General features: G+C 43.4%; 1 long non-coding RNA gene and 1 pseudogene across 2 annotated transcripts; one reads left to right on the top strand and one right to left on the bottom strand.

The window, feature by feature from the left end:
* Nucleotides 1-18,036, top strand: part of LOC148135461 (Fc receptor-like protein 4) — a 451,279-nt pseudogene that overhangs the window by 305,313 nt on the left and 127,930 nt on the right.
* LOC148135463 (uncharacterized) lies at nt 4,700-17,500 on the bottom strand. 2 transcript variants are annotated; one of them, XR_015755239.1, is made up of 4 exons: nt 17,140-17,500; nt 16,435-16,489; nt 8,755-8,836; nt 4,700-5,553 (listed from the first exon to the last, which is right to left on the bottom strand). It is a non-coding gene; the product is annotated as an uncharacterized LOC148135463 (long non-coding RNA). The 2 variants fall into 2 exon arrangements; XR_015755240.1 differs by having other exon boundaries at nt 17,285-17,500.

Here is an 18,036-nt window from a genome sequence, read left to right as displayed (position 1 = left end):
TTCTTCAGAGTCCAGGTAGGAAACACAATGGACCTTTTGTATCTTGTATAGGGTAATGATATAAAATGTTGGTCTCCAGAAAGCCATCAGGTTTTGTTTTAGTGCATAGTGATGTTCTTTTATGAATACTGGTGAAGTAACAATCAGTGCAAACTGAATCCAGTTGCAACTAAGTGACAAACAATTCAGCTGCATTGGAGCTGACTGACCTTGTACAGAAAAGACAATTGGCTAATTCACTTCTATTTTCTGATGTAAACAGAACATTTACCCGAAGCGCAACCCACCCATACCCCTACATTTACCCCTTCCCTAACACTACGGGCAATTTAACCAATTCACCTGATTTGCATATCTTTGGACTGTGGGAGAAAACCAGAGCACCACGCAGAGAACGTGCAAATTCCACACTGTCAGTCGTCTAGGGCAGGAATTGAACCCGGATCTCCGACGCTGTGAGGCAGCAGTCAGTGCTAACCACTGTGCCACCGTGCCTCCCACTAATTATCTTAAAAAAAAGTTTCTGGATGGACTGAAACAGACAAAGTCTTCTACTGCAATATGAAGAAATGCAGAATGATGTGGTGATAAAGATAAGCTCCTCTGCTATCATAATCCTTTAAATAGATGCTGGCTGATCAGGATGAAAATTGTTAGCTGGTTGTTTCTGATCAGTGCAGACTCAACTTTCAAAGGGCCTGATTCTGTGCTATAGGCCTCTCTGACAAAGGATCTGTGGGTAGAAATCATTTTGAACGTAACATTTTGTGTTACTTGCAGTGGCAATGGAACTGCGTGGCTGTTAGACATAGTCACAATCTCACACGCACACTTGCACAGAGAACGCTGTAATCCGCCCACATTGCGGTCTCTTACACCTTCGGGAAGAATGGTGACGCGGCCATTGCTGACTGGGACTTGAAACAACATTAGGAGGTGCTGAACAATGGGACCAATCATATCTGCCTTATTCCCCAATCCAGAGAGGGCACGGGGAGGAGGGCGGAAAGTACCGGCGCCAAATCATCAACCGCCTTCTTTCCAACTTGAAAAGGCCGCCAATTTCCAAACAAGGGAGTAGGTTTTACACTAAAAAATGAAGTACAAAAAACTAAGTTTAAAAAACATTAATACTCATGTTAATTTACTTTTAGTTTACAAATGTGTTCTTCACACGGTCTTACTCTCCCTCATTTGCCCACCTGTACTGTCCATTTCTGATCTTGAGAGTACGTTGTCTTTTTAAACCTTGAAAAGAGGCTGAAACAAAACGGGCCAAACACTGCCGTCTGCAACCTGTCTTTTCACTTCACATTTCAATCGCACCCCGGCATGCTGATAAAGCAGCACACAACATTCTTCCGGCTCAGTATCAATGACGAACACTGTGTTTAGGCGATATTTTAAAGTTGTCGTCCCTTATCGGTCTCGATCAGATTCAGCAAAAATCACCACATTTCAGTCCGGCAGCTGTTTTGGTGTTCTCTCGGTTCACTTTGAAAGGCTCTCACCGACAGCAGAAAGTGCTTTGGTGTTTGTATTCTGAAAAATCGGATTAAATCCGCGCACTGTCAATGAAAAAAAGTGAAAATACATCAATCCGTGGGAGTGTAAACTGTGGGCACTTCCACCAGGGCTTTTAGCAACTTGAACTGTTTATGAAGTCGTTTCCCCCACCTCGTCAATTTGCAACTCACTTATAAAATCAAATATAGTCTGTGACTAAAAATACCTGGTCAAGAATCACATGCAGACCAGAACTAATCAATCTTAAAAATGATTCACTGGTGCTTAATCTGCTGTCTCTCCACTGACAAGGGAAGAGGCTGTTTTTTTTTTGTACACAGTGGAAAACACAAAGTGCACGAAACTTTATTCAATTTCCACCACCAGGAAGATAGGAAAACACCCGGGTGGCCAGTGACAAGCACTGCCCTTCACATCAGAGGGCAGTGCTGTGTGATCAAAACAGTGAAGGGGAGGGTAGGGACTAAATCAAAATAGAGTTGGAGGGAGAAATCTCCTGATTTTTTTTTTCTTTTTGAAGACTCCTGGTTATTTTTTTTCCCTTTTTTGTGTTTTTTTGTTTTTTTAACCCCCACACTACCACCTAAGTGCGGTAGTGCTTATTTTATCCCCAGCACCCATGGTGTGTGTGTGTGCAGGTGGGAGACACAGTGAAAGACACAAAGTGAGGAAGAGGCTGTATGTGATGTATACTGGTTCCTGATTGGTTGATTTAGACTGAGTCATTCCCAAACACTCAGTTTCTGTGATTGGTTTGTGTGGGACCCAACGTGGATCTGTCAGAATCTACAACGAAATGTGAAGTGGATGGTGATTCTGTTTCTGTCAGTCTGACTGAGGGAGATTTGTTTCGTGTTAGTGACACAGAAAGTGACTGTGGTATTGGTTCGGTTTCCTTTTGCTCGTTGTTGTGATGATGTGGAAGTGGAAGGGTATGTTTCTAGCTCCGCAGGTCTGTTTCTGGTCCTCTCTCTGGGCTGGAATTAATGAGCTTGCCACTTTTCTCAGTGGTTAGCGCTGCTGCCTCACCACGCCAGGGGTCCTCCTTCGATTCCAGTTTCGGGCGACTGTCTGTGTGGATTTTTTACATTCTCCCCGTGTCTGAGTGGGTTTCCTCCGGGTACTCAGTTTTCCTCTCACAATTCAAAGACGTGCCGTGTAGTGAATTGGCCATGCTAACTGCCCATAATGTTCCGGGATATGTAGGTTTGGTGCATTAATTAGGGGTAAATGTAGAATAATGGGGAGTGGGTCTGGGTGGATTACTCTTCCGACGTCTGATGTGGACTTGTTGGGTCGAAGTACCAAATTCTACACTGTCGGGATTCTAAGGCTAAGAGTGTTTTCTCGGTTTGGTTTTGATGGAACTCGTTCTCAACTGCACGGAGTTGGAGAGAGATGAAAAAAAGTCCCTATTTAAAACTGTCCATGAGTCATGGGTTGAAAATGCCTGTCTTCACTGCGGGATTAATATATTTCTGAGAACTTGAGTGTTAACTGTGGGCCCAGAGACCGATCTGTAACTGTGTGCTTTGCACGTAACTGCAGTGGATCAGAACCACGTTGCTGCAGTTTTTATTTAAGAGCATTGAACTTTCACACCGGCATTTAGAGCATTTCTCAGTCTCATACGAATGCCTGTTAACCAGCAACCGTTAGCATGCTATGTATGTGTCACTTTAACTTTATATCTATCGAGTCCTTATTTAGACATTTGGCATGAATTCAACACCTGACCATTGAGGCTCTGGTCCTCTGTGTAATAGTCAATTAGTGTTACTTCAAGACAGGTTTTATTCTGTATCCACCAAACACTGATGTAAGCAGTAAAACTTTACACCATTTGCCTGCCACTTGGAAATGTTCCTCCAATCTGTGTCTATCCAGTTCTGGGAGGTAAAGCATTTTTGTTTACTCTATTTCACAGTCTTTACATGTCAGTATGTTACTGGACTGAAACTCAAACCTTCTAAAGTGTAACCTGTTGTTTTTACTCTGTAGGTGTCAGTCATTAACATAAGAATGTTTCTCATTTAGTATCTACAATTTTGAGTGTGACCAAACACCACTTTGGACAGTCTCAGGTAGGACTCCCTCCCCTCCACACCCATATCCTTTGAATATCAGCTTCTGCGCAATGACAGTATGTTTGTATTTATAACTGCAGCATTTGGTAAGGTACAATATCTTAACATTGTTATTGCCAATTTCTGCAATGTACATCAGTGATGTTACACTGTTTATGTCAGTTTCTCACCAGTGGATAGTTGCATTGTCTCCTAACAGTTCATTGTTTTGCAACCGACTCTATTTCACTCTGTAACTGCCAGTTTGTTGTTTCTAATTTGTTTTCACTCAGTTTCTGTCGATACACTGGCATGTGAGACAGCAAATATTTCAACATTTCTAACTTTCAGATGAAATGAATGGGTTTTTTTTTAACTCCATCCCTGTTATGTCACAGTGACTTGTAATTGAATCTGTCAGTATGTGATCTGTGAGCACACACAGTAAGTTAGTGATAAAATGAAAGGTGAATTATGCCTCTCATTTCTGTCATGCAATTGCAGGGTATATACACTACAGTTATTAATTTCTTTCAGACTTGTGTCAGTTTAAATATCTCAAAGCAGAAGACAAGAAGAAAAATGAGAAGTCAGCAACATTTTTTATCTGCCTGTGTGTACTCAGCTCTGAGAATGTGCTATCAAAATGTACCTGTTAGTTTTTTTTGATGAATATAAGAACTTTGTTTTAAACCTTATACCTGTCAGTTTCTCCAATGTGAATGTTTGAGTGCAGTTTTCAATCTGTACCTGATAGTTTCAACTAAATGAATGAATGAGTGCATTTGAAAGTGTACCTTTCAGTGTATGCTCTGTGAATAAGTGAGTGTACTTATAATATTTGGCTCTATTTAAGATGACACTTCCCAGAAACTGCAGGAGCTCTTTTTACTTCAAGTCTCTGTTGCTCAACATGAATAAGATTTTATCTATTGCCATCCATGTCAGGGTAGTTTCAATTCCAGCCTTGGCTCATTGTGCAAACTTCACACAGACAGGTTCCCGATGTCTGCATTGGTTTTGTTACAGCACAGGGTAAACCCCTTTGCTAATTTAAAACCAGCAATACAGAAAAGATTTATCCCATGCAGTAATCTGTGAAAATGTGATAGGCCAAGAACTAGTTAAAGTAAAGATTAACAGCTTTATTTATGAAAGTATAACAGAGAGTGATAACTAACAACTATTAACAACTTCTTCCTCTATCCTATCTTCTATAATACTAGTCCAATAGAACTCCTGATTAAGATTTACAAAACAAAACTTCTTATCTCAAAACCAGGCAGCTTTCGGTTCTTTTCTGTATTCCGGTCGTCTTTTGTTCTTCTTGGGCATTGTGCTTTACTAGTTGCTGATTGATAAAGGTACTTTAAAGAGAGCTATTTTTTGGGCAATCTTTTTACATGCTGGGGGCTTGGCAATTCTCCTCCCAAGTGTTCGATTTTCCCAGGTCTTATACCTCCAGAGCATCGGATTGTGTCATTGGCTTTTAAGAACGTCAATACGCTCAGTATGAACTGGTTTGGAATTTGTTATTTTCAGGATATAATTTAAACCGATTGGTTGAATTCAAATTGATTTTTATCTCCAGGCAAATAGCTACTTGAGTTGTTCGACCAAATGTTACCTTTTTTTTCAGAACACTTGGTGCTGTCAAGTAGTTCTACTGGCTGATAACTTTCTTAAAGGTACAGTACACTCACATCTTCATAACAGTTTCGGCTGGGTGCTCTAATTTCCTTCCACAGTCCAAACATGTGTAGCTTAGCTGGATTAGTCATGGTAAATTGCCCTGGAAAAATTCATCAACGTGCAGCCTAGATGGGTTAACTATGGTAAAGGTGTGGTTATGGGGGTCAGGTAGGGCCTATATGTGGGTGGGATGTGCTTTGACAAGTTGTTGCAGGTCGATTCTGGTTCTCTTCTGTGACCTCTATCTGCATTGGAGAAATTCTATGTACTGTAAATGAAATTGAGACTTTTTACACAGTTGTCAGTCTCTGACACTGTAAAACAGTTTGGATAATTTCCACAACTTTCATTCTATGGTACAGTTTATGATTGTACGTTATTTTCTGGATTGGTCAGTCTCTGGTCTGATTGTATACTTTGAATTTACTGTTCACATGTTTATACCAAGACCAGTATGAGAGTTTCTTCATTCTGTGTCCAATAATCTCTGGGTATCTATTTAAATGTGTACCATTTCATGTCAATGTTTAATTCTACCTTCTAGTTTATCAGCCAGTTTGTGTTAACAGACATGGGCCACTCTATTCTGGCCAGGTACAGGCCACCCCTACAGCCTTTGCCAGAGCCCCATATAAAAGACTGGTCCAAACTTAGCTCTTGGAGTCTCAAGCAAACTAGAGCAAATGAGCTTGCAGACAGGATGCAAACTATAATGGTGGAGGGTTGTGTTTGTGACTGGAAGCCTGTGACCAGTGGTGTACCACAGTGCTGGGACCCTTGCTGCTTGTTGTGTACATATTAACAATTGTATATGAATGTAGAATGTATAATTAGTAAGCTTGTAGATGTTTTTTTTGTGTGGAAGTGTTAAATGTTTCAGTGCAGCCTTGGAGTGCAAAGGACCTGTTTCTGTACTGTATTGTTCTTTGTTCTGTGACACCCTGTTTTTGACAGTGAGAGGGATGGTTTCAGGCTACAGTATGAGTACATTGGGCAGAGCAATGACAGATGGAATTTAATCCTGATAAATGTGCATTTTGAAAGGTCTAATAAGGGAAAGAATTACACAATGAAGATTGGTCCCGAGGGAGTACTGAGGAACAAAGGGACCTTGGTGTACAAGTCTATAGATTGCAGAGAGGCTGCTGAAGAAGGCATACAAAATGCTTTCCTTCAGTACCAGAGCTGTTGAATGTAACAGCAAGGAAGTCTTATTACAACTTTACAAAACAGATCAAATACCATGTGCAGTTCTGACTGCCACACAATTAGAAGGATGGGATTGGCTGGAGAGGATGCAGTGGGTTGGAAAGTCTCCGTCAAAGGGTTTGGGTTTGGGTTTGGTTTTCTTGGAGCAGAAGAGATTGAGGGAGCATCTGACTGGGATATACTAAATCGTGAAAGATGCAGACAGAGTAGATTGTGTGATCTTTCTCCCCTTGGCAGATATATCTAAGAACAGAGAATAAAAGTTGAAGGTGAGGGCAAAGCATTTTAGAGGATATCTGAGAAAAATATTTTGACCTAGATGGTGGGTAAAGTTTGTAATATGCTGCCTGAGTGTGTGTTGGAATACTGTCAAAGCATTTCAGCAGCATTTGGATGTGCCCTTAAGAAGCCAGGGTATAGTTGGCTATGGGCCAAGTGCAGGTAAATGGGATGAATGCAGTCTGCTGTTTGTTGGACATCATAGACATAGTGGGCTAAAGGACCTGTTTCTCTGTTGTATGACTCTATATCTCTATAACATCCTTGTAAATCTTTTCTGCACCATCGCAAGTTTAACAACATCCTTCCTGTAGAAGGATGATGAGAATTGTACACAATCTCCTGAAAGTGGCCTCGCTCGTGTCCTGCACAGCCACCAGATGGCACCCCAACTCCTACACTCCATGTTCTGACCAATGAAGGCAAGCATGCCAAAGGCATTCTTCACCACCCTGTCTATCTGAGACTCTATTTTCAAGGAAATATGCACCTGCACTATGTGGTCTCTTTGTTCAGCAACACTCACCAAAGCCACACTATTAATTGTATAATTGTTGCCCTGGTTTGTCTTACAAAAATCAAAGTTCTCCCATGTATCTAAACAAAACTACATCTGTCACTTCTTGGCCCATTGATCCACCTAATTGAGGTCATAATTTGTATTTATTTTCAGTGCATGGTGATATAATTATTTGAAGACTGTTGAAGTAAAGATAGGTATTAATTACCCTGCGCTGTATTGTGATGGTTCTCACCATCATTGGGACACTTGTGTAGCTCTACGAAGTGGAGGAGGAATGCAGAAGGACTTTGATTTTCTCTCATGCAGTGGGGGAAAGTTGGTGTGTTGCCTCCCAGGTGCCAGGGTTCCTGATGTCTCAAATCGTGTTTTCAGGACCCTTGTGGGGGGCAGCAATGGGCTGAGCAGTGGCAGATGGAGTTCAATTCAGATAAATGTGAGGTGCTGCATTTTGGAAAGGCAAATCAAGGCAGGAGTTATATACTTAATGGTAAGGTCCTGGGGAGTATTAATAAACGAAGAGACCATGGAGTGCAGGTGCATAGTTCCTTGAAAGTGGAGTTGCTGGTCGATAAGATAATGAAGATGACATTTAGTATGCTGTTCTTTATTGGTCCGAGCACAGAGTATCGGGGTTTCGATGTCATGTTGTAGCTGTACAGGTAATTGGTTCGGCCGCTTTTAGAATATTGTATACAATTCTGGTCTCCTTCCTATCGGAAGGATGTTGTGAAACATGAAACATTCAGAAAAGATTTACAAGATTGTTTCCAGGGTTGGAGTGTTTGAGCAAAAGGGACAGGCTGAAGAGGCTGGGGCTGTTTTCTCTGGAGTGTTAGAGGCTAAGGGGTGAACTTATAGAATTTTATAACCTTTTATAAAATCAGGAGGGTCATGGATAGGCTAAATAGACAAGGTATTTTCCCTGAGGTGGGGGAGTCCAGAACTAGAGGGCATAGGTTTCAGGTGAGAGGGAAAAGTTTTAAAAGGGACCTAAGGAGCAACCTTTTCATGCAGAAGGTGGTGTGTGTGTGTGTGGAATGAGTTGCTCGAGGAAATGGTAGAGGCTGGAACAATTCCAACATTTAAAAGGCATGTGGATGCTACATGAATAGGAACGATTTAGACGGATATGGGCCAGGTGCTGGCAAACGGCACTAGTGTTGGCTAATGGGATTTGATTAGTTTCGAATATCTGGCTGGCATAGATGGGTCAGACCGAATGGTCTGTTTCTGTGCTCTACATCTCTATAACTCTACGGCTGTGAATTATAACAATTATTGCAAATGGGTTGATGTACGTAAAGAATGGAAAGAGAGAGAAAAAAAAATTGTAATTCCTCCGAGGTAGTTGATTCTTGATTTGAAAATTTCCCTCTGGAAATTGAGACAATGTGTGTCTAATTCAGTCTGCTCTGTAACTATAGAAAGGATGTTCTTCAGTCTGATGCAGTAACATACCTGCTTTTTGTTAGAAGGAACTGATCACACTTGGCTTTGTACCGAGGACATATTACACTGTCTTGGTCCTTCAAGTAATTTGCTGGAGGAAGACAGAAGAGACATCGTCTGTAAATCAACATTAAGTCAATGAAATAATTTAATAATCATTAGGCTTGTTTCCTTCAAGACAGCAATTCCAACAGGACCACAGGGCTGATTCTATTCTTGGCCTGAGCTGCTCTTTGGTGATGTATCAAAAAAATCTGTACCAATTCACTGAGAACTCGATCCTAACCAACGCCTCTACAAATGGGATAATCTAATGAAAGTGCATGTCTGGATATGAAAGTTTCCTTATCTATCCATAGCTGTCAGTTCCTGCTCAGTGAATGTGAGGACAATTATCAAGATGTATCTGTTAAATGCTGCTCTGTGAATATCTGAGTCCAATTATCAAACTGTAATTATCAATCAGCATAATCTGTACAAATATGCAAGTGAATGCAGTTATCAATCTATCCCTGTCACTCTCTGGTAAATATATTTACATCACAGAGACAAATAGGGACAGACTGATAACTACACTCATACATTCACATAGCATAAGCCTACAGGTGCAGATTGATAACTGAACTTGTGTATCCACATAGAGGAAACTGTTAGGGACTGGTTGATAAATACATTTTAAATAAATAGGATCAGTCCCTATGTGTTTCTCCGATGTGGATATGTGAGTTTAGTTATCTATATATACCTGTCGGTTTCTGCCCTGCAAATGTGTTTGTTTGCCTACCAATCTGTCCTGAACAGTTTCTGCTGTGTGTCTGGAGTGTTGTTATCAACCTGAATCTGTCAGTTTCAGCTACGAGAATCCGAGTTTCGATATTAGTCTCTACCTGTCAGTTTCTGCTGTATGAATATTAAATGCAGTCAGCAATTTGTATCCATCAGTTATTGTGAGAATGTAGATGTTGATCTCTACCTGCAAGTTTAAGCTATATCAATATGGGAGAGCAATTATCAAACAGTATCTATTTGACCCCAGAGTGTCATATGACAGTGTAGATGCCAATCTGTCCTTGTCAGTTTCTTCCCTGTCAAAATGCGAATACAGTTATTGATCAGTACCACATCAGCTTCTGCTCTGTGAATGTGGGTGTATTAACCAAACTGTAGCGGTCAGTTTCAGTGATGTGAATGTGGGAGTACAGTTATCATTCTCTACCTGTCATTTTCTTCTTTGTCAAAGTGAGTGGAACTGTCAGTGTGTATCTTTCAGATTCTGCTGTGTGAATACATAAATATAGTTGTCAATCTGTAGCTGTCAGTTTCTGCATGGTGAATATACTTGTGTAATTGTCAATTCTTCCAGTTTCTATGATGTGAATGTGTGAGCTGAGTTTTCAACTGTCGCTATCAGTTTCTGCTTTGCGAATGTGAGAGTTTAATTATCAATCTTTCCCTGTCAGACTCTGTAATGACAGTTTTTGAGTGTATTTATTCATCTTTTCCTGTCAGTTTGTGTGACTGTAGTTATCAACCCGTACCTCTCAGATTCTGCGCTCTCAGAGTGTAGTTATCCATTTGATTTGATCTGATTTATTATTGTCACATGCACTGAGATACAATGGAAAGTATTGTTTTGTGTACTTTAGATTTTTTTAGATTAGATTAGATTACATTACAGTGTGGAAACAGGCCCTTCGGCCCAACAAGTCCACACCGCCCCGCCGAAGCGCAACCCACCCATACCCCTACATTTACCCGTTACCTAACACTACGGGCAATTTAGCATGGCCAATTCACCTGACCCTGCACATCTTTGGACTGTGGGAGGAAACCGGAGCACCCGGAGGAAACCCACGCAGACACGGGGAGAACGTGCAAACTCCACACAGTCAGTCGCCTGAGGCGGGAAGTGAACCCGGGTCTCAGGCGCTGTGAGGCAGCAGTGCTAACCACTGTGCCACCGTGCCGCCCACTGATATTACAGGCAGATAATATCATACAAAATGCATCAGGGTAATAGAACAGAATCCGAAATACAATATTAAAACTTCAAAGAGAGAGAGATTAACGTTAAAATTTGAGCAAGATTAGAGTGGTGCTGGAAAAGCACAGCAGGTCAGGCAGCATCTGAGGAGCAGGAAAATCGATGTTTTGGGCAAAAGCCTTTCATCAGGAATATCCGAAAAGTCAATTTTCCTCCTCCTCGGATACTGCCTGACCTGCTGTGCTTTTCAAGCACCACTCTAATCTTGACTCTAATCTCCAGCATCTGCAGTACCCACTTTCACCTTAAAATTTGAGCAGTTCATTCAAAAGTCTGATAACAGCAGAGAAGCTGTTCCTGCGTTTGTTGGGTGGTGTATTCAAACTTCTGTATTTTCTGGTGGTAGCTAGGAAAATATTAGTTTTTATACAAAAGATAGGGTGGGTGGAAGAGTGACAAGTAAATGACAGATGGAGATAGAGTCCAAAGAAAGAGAAGAACAGTAGGACAGACAAAGGAGTGGATAACTGTCAGACTAAGTGGGTGAATAGCCTATTAATAGGGCCTGTTAATGGCTAACAATTGGTGGTGTATAATAGCAGACTATATGTTAACAAGGCAGGATATGTGCGTTTTTGGGTAATGACATGGGAGAGCTCAAGCCCTGTAGTTATTGAACTCAATATTGAGTCCAGAAGGCTGTCGAGATCCCAAGCAGAAAATGAGGTGCTGTTCTTCCAGCTGGCACTGAGCTTCACTGAAGCACTGCAGCGAGCCTGAGACAGAGAGCTTGGCCAGGGAACAGGGTGGTGTGTTGAAGTGGCAGGCAACTGGAAGCTCAGGGTCTTTTTGTCTGGACAGAATGTAGGTGTTCTGCACTGTGGACACCCAATCTACTCTCAGTTTACCCAACATAAAGGAGACCACATTGTGTGCATTTTCCTTGCCACCATCAGTTCTGAGGACCGGTCACTAGACCTGAAACACTGCCAGACCTGTGAATTTTCCACTAATGTTTGTTTTGTTAGCAATCTCTACCTGTCAGTTTCTTCTCTGTGAATATGTGAGTGTCATTATCAAAATGTACACGTCAATTTATGCGATTTGAAATTGGGAGCATTATCAATCTGTTCCTGTCAGTTTCTGCTTTACGAATGAGAGTGTAGTTACCAATCTTTCTCCGAAATTTACTGCCACCTGCATATGAGAGTTATTAGGAGAAAGTGAGGTCTGAAGATGCTGGAGATCAGAGCTGAAAATGTGTTGCTGGAAAAGCGCAGCAGGTCAGGCAGCATCCAGGGAACAGGAGAATCGACGTTTCGGGCATAAGCCCTTCTTCAGGAATGAGGAAAGTTTGTCCAGCAGGCTAAGATAAAAGGTAGGGAGGAGGGACTTGGGGGAGGGGCATCGGAAATGTGATAGGTGGAGAGAGGTCAAGGTGAGGGTGATAGGTCAGACTGGGGTGGGGGCGGAGAGGTCGGGAAGAAGATTGCACGCTAGGAAGGCGGTGCTGAATTCGATGGATTTGACTGAGACAAGGTGGGGGAGGGGAAATGAGGAAACTGGTGAAATCCGAGTTCATCCCTTGTGGTTGGAGGGTTCCTAAGCGGAAGATGAGGCGCTCTTCCTCCAACCGTCGTTTTGTTGTGGTCTGGCGATGGAGGAGCCCAAAGACCTGCATATCCTTGGTGGAGTGGGAGGGGGAGTTGAAATGTTGAGCCACAGGGTGGTTGGGTTGGTTGGTCCGGGTGTCCCAGAGGTGTTCTCTGAAACGCTCTGCAAGTAGCCGGCCTGTCTCCCACATATTGAGGAGGCTACATCGGGTGCAGATAATGCAATAGATGATGTGTGTGGAGGTGCAGGTGAATCTGTGGCGGATATGGAAGTTTCCTTTGGGGCCTTGGAGGGAGATGAGGGCGCAAGTCTTGCACCTCCTGCGGTTGCAGGGGAAGGTGCGGGAGTGGAGGTTGGGTTGGTGGGGGGTGTGGATCTGACGAGGGAGTCACGGAGGGAGTGGTCTTTACGGAATGCTGATAGGGGAGGAGAGGGAAATATATCCTTGGTGGTGGGTCCGTTTGGAGGTGGCGGAAATGACGGCGGATGATGCGCTGTACATGGAGATTGGTAGGGTGGTAGGTGAGGACCAGTGGGGTTCTGTCCTGGTGGCGGTTAGAGGGACGGGGCTCAAGGGCGGAGAAGCGGGAAGTGGAAGAGATGCGGTGGAGGGCATCGTCGACCACGTCGGGGGGGAAATTGCGGGACCACGTCTTCGACTCCGCCGCATCTGCTCCCAGGGGGACCAGTTCCAAAACCTCTTCCCACCCTGCCCCCTGTAAAAACGCCATCCCATTCTCCCAATTCCTTCGACTCCGCCGCATCTGCTCCCAGGGGTCCAGTTCCAAAAACGCACAACCCAGATGGCCTCCTTCTTCAAGGACCGCAATTTCCCCCCCGACGTGGTCGACGATGCCCTCCACCGCATCTCTTCCACTTCCCGCTCCTCCGCCCTTGAGCCCCGTCCTTCCAACCGCCACCAGGACACGACCCCACTGGTCCTCACCTACCACCCCACCAATCTCCATGTACAGCGCATCATCCGCCGTCATTTCCGCCACCTCCAAACGGACCCCACCACCAAGGATATATTTCCCTCCCCTCCCCTATCAGCATTCCGTAAAGACCACTCCCTCCGTGATTCCCTCGTCAGATCCACACTCCTCACCAACCCAACCTCCACTCCCGGCAACTTCCCCTGCAACCGCAGGAGGTGCAAGACCTCCCCCCTCACCTCCCTCCAAGGCCCCAAAGGAAACTTCCATATCCGCCACAGATTCATCTGCACCTCCACACACATCATCTATTGCATCCTCTGCACCCGATGTGGCCTCCTCTATATTGGGGATACAGGCCGGCTACTTGCGGAGCGTTTCAGAGAACACCTCTGGGACACCCGGACCAACCAACCCAACCACCCTGTGGCTCAACATTTCAACTCCCCCTCCCACTCCACCAAGGATATGCAGGTCTTTGGACTCCTCCATCGCCAGACCACAACAAAATGACGGTTGGAGGAAGAGCGCCTCATCTTCCGCCTAGGAACCCTCCAACCATAAGGGATGAACTCGGATTTCACCAGTTTCCTCATTTCCCCTCCCCCCACCTTGTCTCAGTCAAATCCATCGAATTCAGCACCGCCTTCCTAGCGTGCAATCTTCTTCCTGACCTCTCCGCCCCCACCCCAGTCTGACCTATCACCCTCACCTTGACCTCTCTCCACCTATCACATTTCCGACGCCCCTCCCCCAAGTCCCTCCTCCCTACCTTTTATCTTAGCCTGCTGGACAAACTTTCCTCATTCCTGAAGAAGGGCTTATGCCCGAAACGTCGATTCTCCTGTTCCCTGGATGCTGCCTGACCTGCTGCATTTTTCCAGCAACACATTTTCAGCTATGAGAGTTATTAACCAACCTGTCCCTGTCAGATTCTGCTCTGTGCATCTGGGGGGAGTGCAGTTATTAATCTGTATCTATCAGCTTCTTAAATGTGCAAATTCATTTATCAAACTGTACCTGTCAGGCTTTGCTATGCGAATGTGTTAGTCTAGTTATCAACCTGTACCTGTCGTATTGGTGTCCATGATTATTGTTCGCTCTCTTTCAGTTTCTGCAATGTGAATATGTGAGAGCCGAAATCAATTGATGTCTGTCAGTTTCGGTTGCGGCAATATGAGAGTTTGGGACTTGATGGAAACATGTCAACTTCTGCTGTGTCCATGTGTGAATTTAGGAATTGATCTATACATGCCAGTTTCTGCTGTGTGACTGTGAGAGTCAAGTTCTCAAGGAGTTCCAGTCACTTTCAACTCTTATATACCAAAGTTGCTCAATTCTCTGGCAGCCATTAATATTCTAAGAGTCTAATGATGTCCACGAATCTATTGTTGATTGCCAGAAAAACTCATCTGGTTCAGTAATGTCCTTGAATGAAGGAAACTACCATCCTTTCCTTGTCTGGCCTGCATGTGACTCCAGACCCACATCAATGTGGCTGCATGGGTAGTTCGGGATGGGCAATAAATGCTGGCCGAGTCAGTGATGCCCCCACCCATGAATGAATTAGAAAAAAAAAAATTCTGTGACTGAGATTCAATCTGATAGTGTTTAGGGTGTTGAGATTGGGCCTTAATCTCTTATGCATATTGTGATTTATGACTCAATCACAGAATTGATACAACCATTCAGCCTGTTGTGTCTGCACTGGGACATTCTATTCTTTATCTGTCTCCATACTAGTTTCCACTAATTGTTGGGATTCTAATCTTCATTCACTCACTGCCAGTGTCTCCGTGTAAATGCCAATTTGAGATTAGTTCTGCAGTTATTGGCCTTTGAATACCTCGAGTACCAGTTTTGCTCTGTGTGCAACAGTGACAAGTCGAGTATATGGATGCCATTCTCTATGTTCAGTTGTGTTTTTTCAGCAGGGTGTAGGATAAATCCGTTCAATATTTGATAAACCTGTGTGCTTGAGGCATTAATGTTGGTTCAATAAACATCTTTGCCAAGATTTGGAGATGCCGGTGTTGGACTGCGTGTACAAAGTTAAAGCCTGGTGTTGTGTGATTTTCATCTTTGCCAAGAATCTGAATTTTATTGTATTCAATCTCAGTTTTCTTTTTACATTGTGCGTGTGTGCAGTAGTCTTTGGCAGTTGCTGCTGGGCACTGCAATAATGTAACATCTAATACTAACATCTTCTGAAGCGATTAATAATGTGGTCAATTTATGACTGTCCATATCTGGAAGTAGTTGTGGGCCTAAATTGCATTTTTTTTCCCTTTTACCATTAACTGGCTGAGTGAGAGTGAGTTTTGTGTTGTGCTGCCAATCTGTATCACTTTGAAGAGTGGTACTGGTCGAGATCACACCAACATTGTCTGTATGTCTCTCTGTGATTCCAGTTCTGATACACTTTGAGGTGGTTTTAAGATCTTATCAATCAGTGTTTCATACATTAAAAAAGTATGGAAATGCTTCTGCATTACTGAGGCCCTCAACCAGAATGGGAGCGTGCATAAAGTGTGTTTTCATCAACACTAGGCTGAGAGTGAGAATGAGACAGAGAGAGAGAGACAGACAGACAGACAGAGATGTGTATGTACGTATGTGAATGAGCATTACGCATCATCTGTGGATATGGCTTGACCAAGAGGTTCATTTGAAATTTACATTGTTTGATTATTGTCTTTGTACAGGACAAATGTTTATCAAAAGAATAATTTTGTCCTGCTCAGTTACTCATAAATGTCCAACATTGCTTCTATATCTGCACTCAAATATACACTTCATACAAATATTTGTTATAACCATGTAACACCATGATCGGTTTGTTCTAATTGATTGTAACTTTAAAAATGCCAAATCTACATATGAATTTAATGTAGCTCAAATGTATATTTATTATAAGCATACAGTCTAACCTGCTTCTCATCTTATGAATGATAATTGGCTTTGAATAATGGAATTTACTGTCATGGAGGTGACAAGCACTGAGAAGAGGGCAGAATAATATAGATTTATATATCGTCAGTTGTGTTTAACTCTTGGATTGAATGTGTACTTCTGGAAATGGAGCTCAATGTGCGCCTGACTCAATCCACTCTGATTGTGGAAAGGACCTTCTCCTCTCTAACAGTGGTAACATACCTGCTGGGTGTGAGAAGCAGTTGGTCACTCTTGGATTGATCCATCAAATATTTGCCTGGAGAAAGACAAAAGAGAAAGCTCCTGTACATCACTAGCAGCTGAGTAGGAAGATATCAAATGATCAATGCAATATTCAGGTCATGATCATTACAATTCTTTGTTTTTGAACAGGGCAAGGTGAACAGTGCAGATCCTGGTTCCACTCGAGCCCTGAGCTCCTTCCAGTCTTTTTCTGTTTCCCAAATTCTAAAACATTTCACTTAGATAAAATAAACTCACCAACATATGGACATCTCCACAAATGGAATGATTGCACAGTTCAATGTCCAGCTCCCAATACATTAACTGTTAAAAAACAAATATTGGGCAGGATTTCACATACTTGGAGACGTTTATCCGGTGCCTGCTATATTTATCTTACACAGGATTATCACATTTGTTTCTATTGTCCTTTATTTCAATGTCTATTCGCAATAAACAACGTGAAACAGAAGCCAAACAATAAATTCTCATCAGTGTTTAGGGGATTGCAAACCCCAAGAATGTCCCACAGCAGCTTCTTCCCGCTCTGCCTCCCTCAGCAGGCCCACACACAGCCCGAGAAAGGCCTCTCTCTTCCCCCCAGCCCGCTCACTCCAAGTTCCTGGCCCAGTTCCTGCTCCACTCGGCCTCTTACAAACAGCCCCCGCTTCTCCCTGAACTCACCCCGAATCAATCCCGGTCTCGGAGCCCCCTCTGTGTCCCAGGCTCCCATCCCGATGTGCTGCTGGAAGGAGCCTGCTGTTCCCTCGCTTCCCTGGGTGCTGATCTCTCCATTGCAGTCTGTTCCAAACAAACCTCTTGCACTCACTGAGTAAATGCTCCTCAATGGCAGCGCTGGGGGAGGGCAGCTCCTCTGGTCAGGAACAATCAGCATTGGGGGAGGTGAGCTTGCGATGAGGCATTGCGCATGCGATGTTTTCCCCAAAACAAACATCAATTGGTCATTTCCCCAATTCCCTTTTCTCCCAGTTTGATCAAAGGAACTGAGGCTGTGGGAGAAAGGGTAGAGAACGTTTCAAGCTGGGAATTGCCCCTTTATGAAGCTCCAGTGGAGCTCATTCCCGGGTCATGTTAATAACTCCTCCCTCCGGCTCTCTCAATTTGATCAGGGAGCGGAGAAGCTGGAGGCCACTCGGCCCATCCTCTGTGCTCCCCCATTCGATAACATCACGTCTGATCAAACGTTAACTGTGGTATTTAATCCTGCTGACCCCTCATCCACAAATATTAACTCCTTGCCCAAAGTAGCATACAGAGAGATGGAATGAGTGGAACATTCTTACGAAGGCTGAAAATTACTGATGGAGAGAATCTTGCATCACAGTGTCGGTGCTTATTTCTGGGTCAGGAGGCATGTGCAAAAGTCAGACCAGATGCGCAATAACACCTCAGGGACTCGATTTAGTTTTTCGTGGATGACAGATTTTAGTGTCATGTATGCTGCAGACAGAAACGTTGTGATGTATTGAATGCCACAACGAGAGACCCCAGCTGTTTTTGTTTATTTACTCCTGGAACGTGGATGTCGCTGGCTGAGCCTACCATTTATTCTCCATCCCT

The sequence above is a fragment of the Chiloscyllium plagiosum genome, unplaced genomic scaffold, assembly GCF_037043375.1.
Source record: "Chiloscyllium plagiosum isolate Xiang-an unplaced genomic scaffold, Cpla_swu_hap1 HiC_scaffold_49, whole genome shotgun sequence".
In the NCBI taxonomy this organism is placed as follows: Eukaryota; Metazoa; Chordata; class Chondrichthyes; order Orectolobiformes; family Hemiscylliidae; genus Chiloscyllium; species Chiloscyllium plagiosum.
This window is presented reverse-complemented; position numbering and strand designations above follow the sequence as displayed.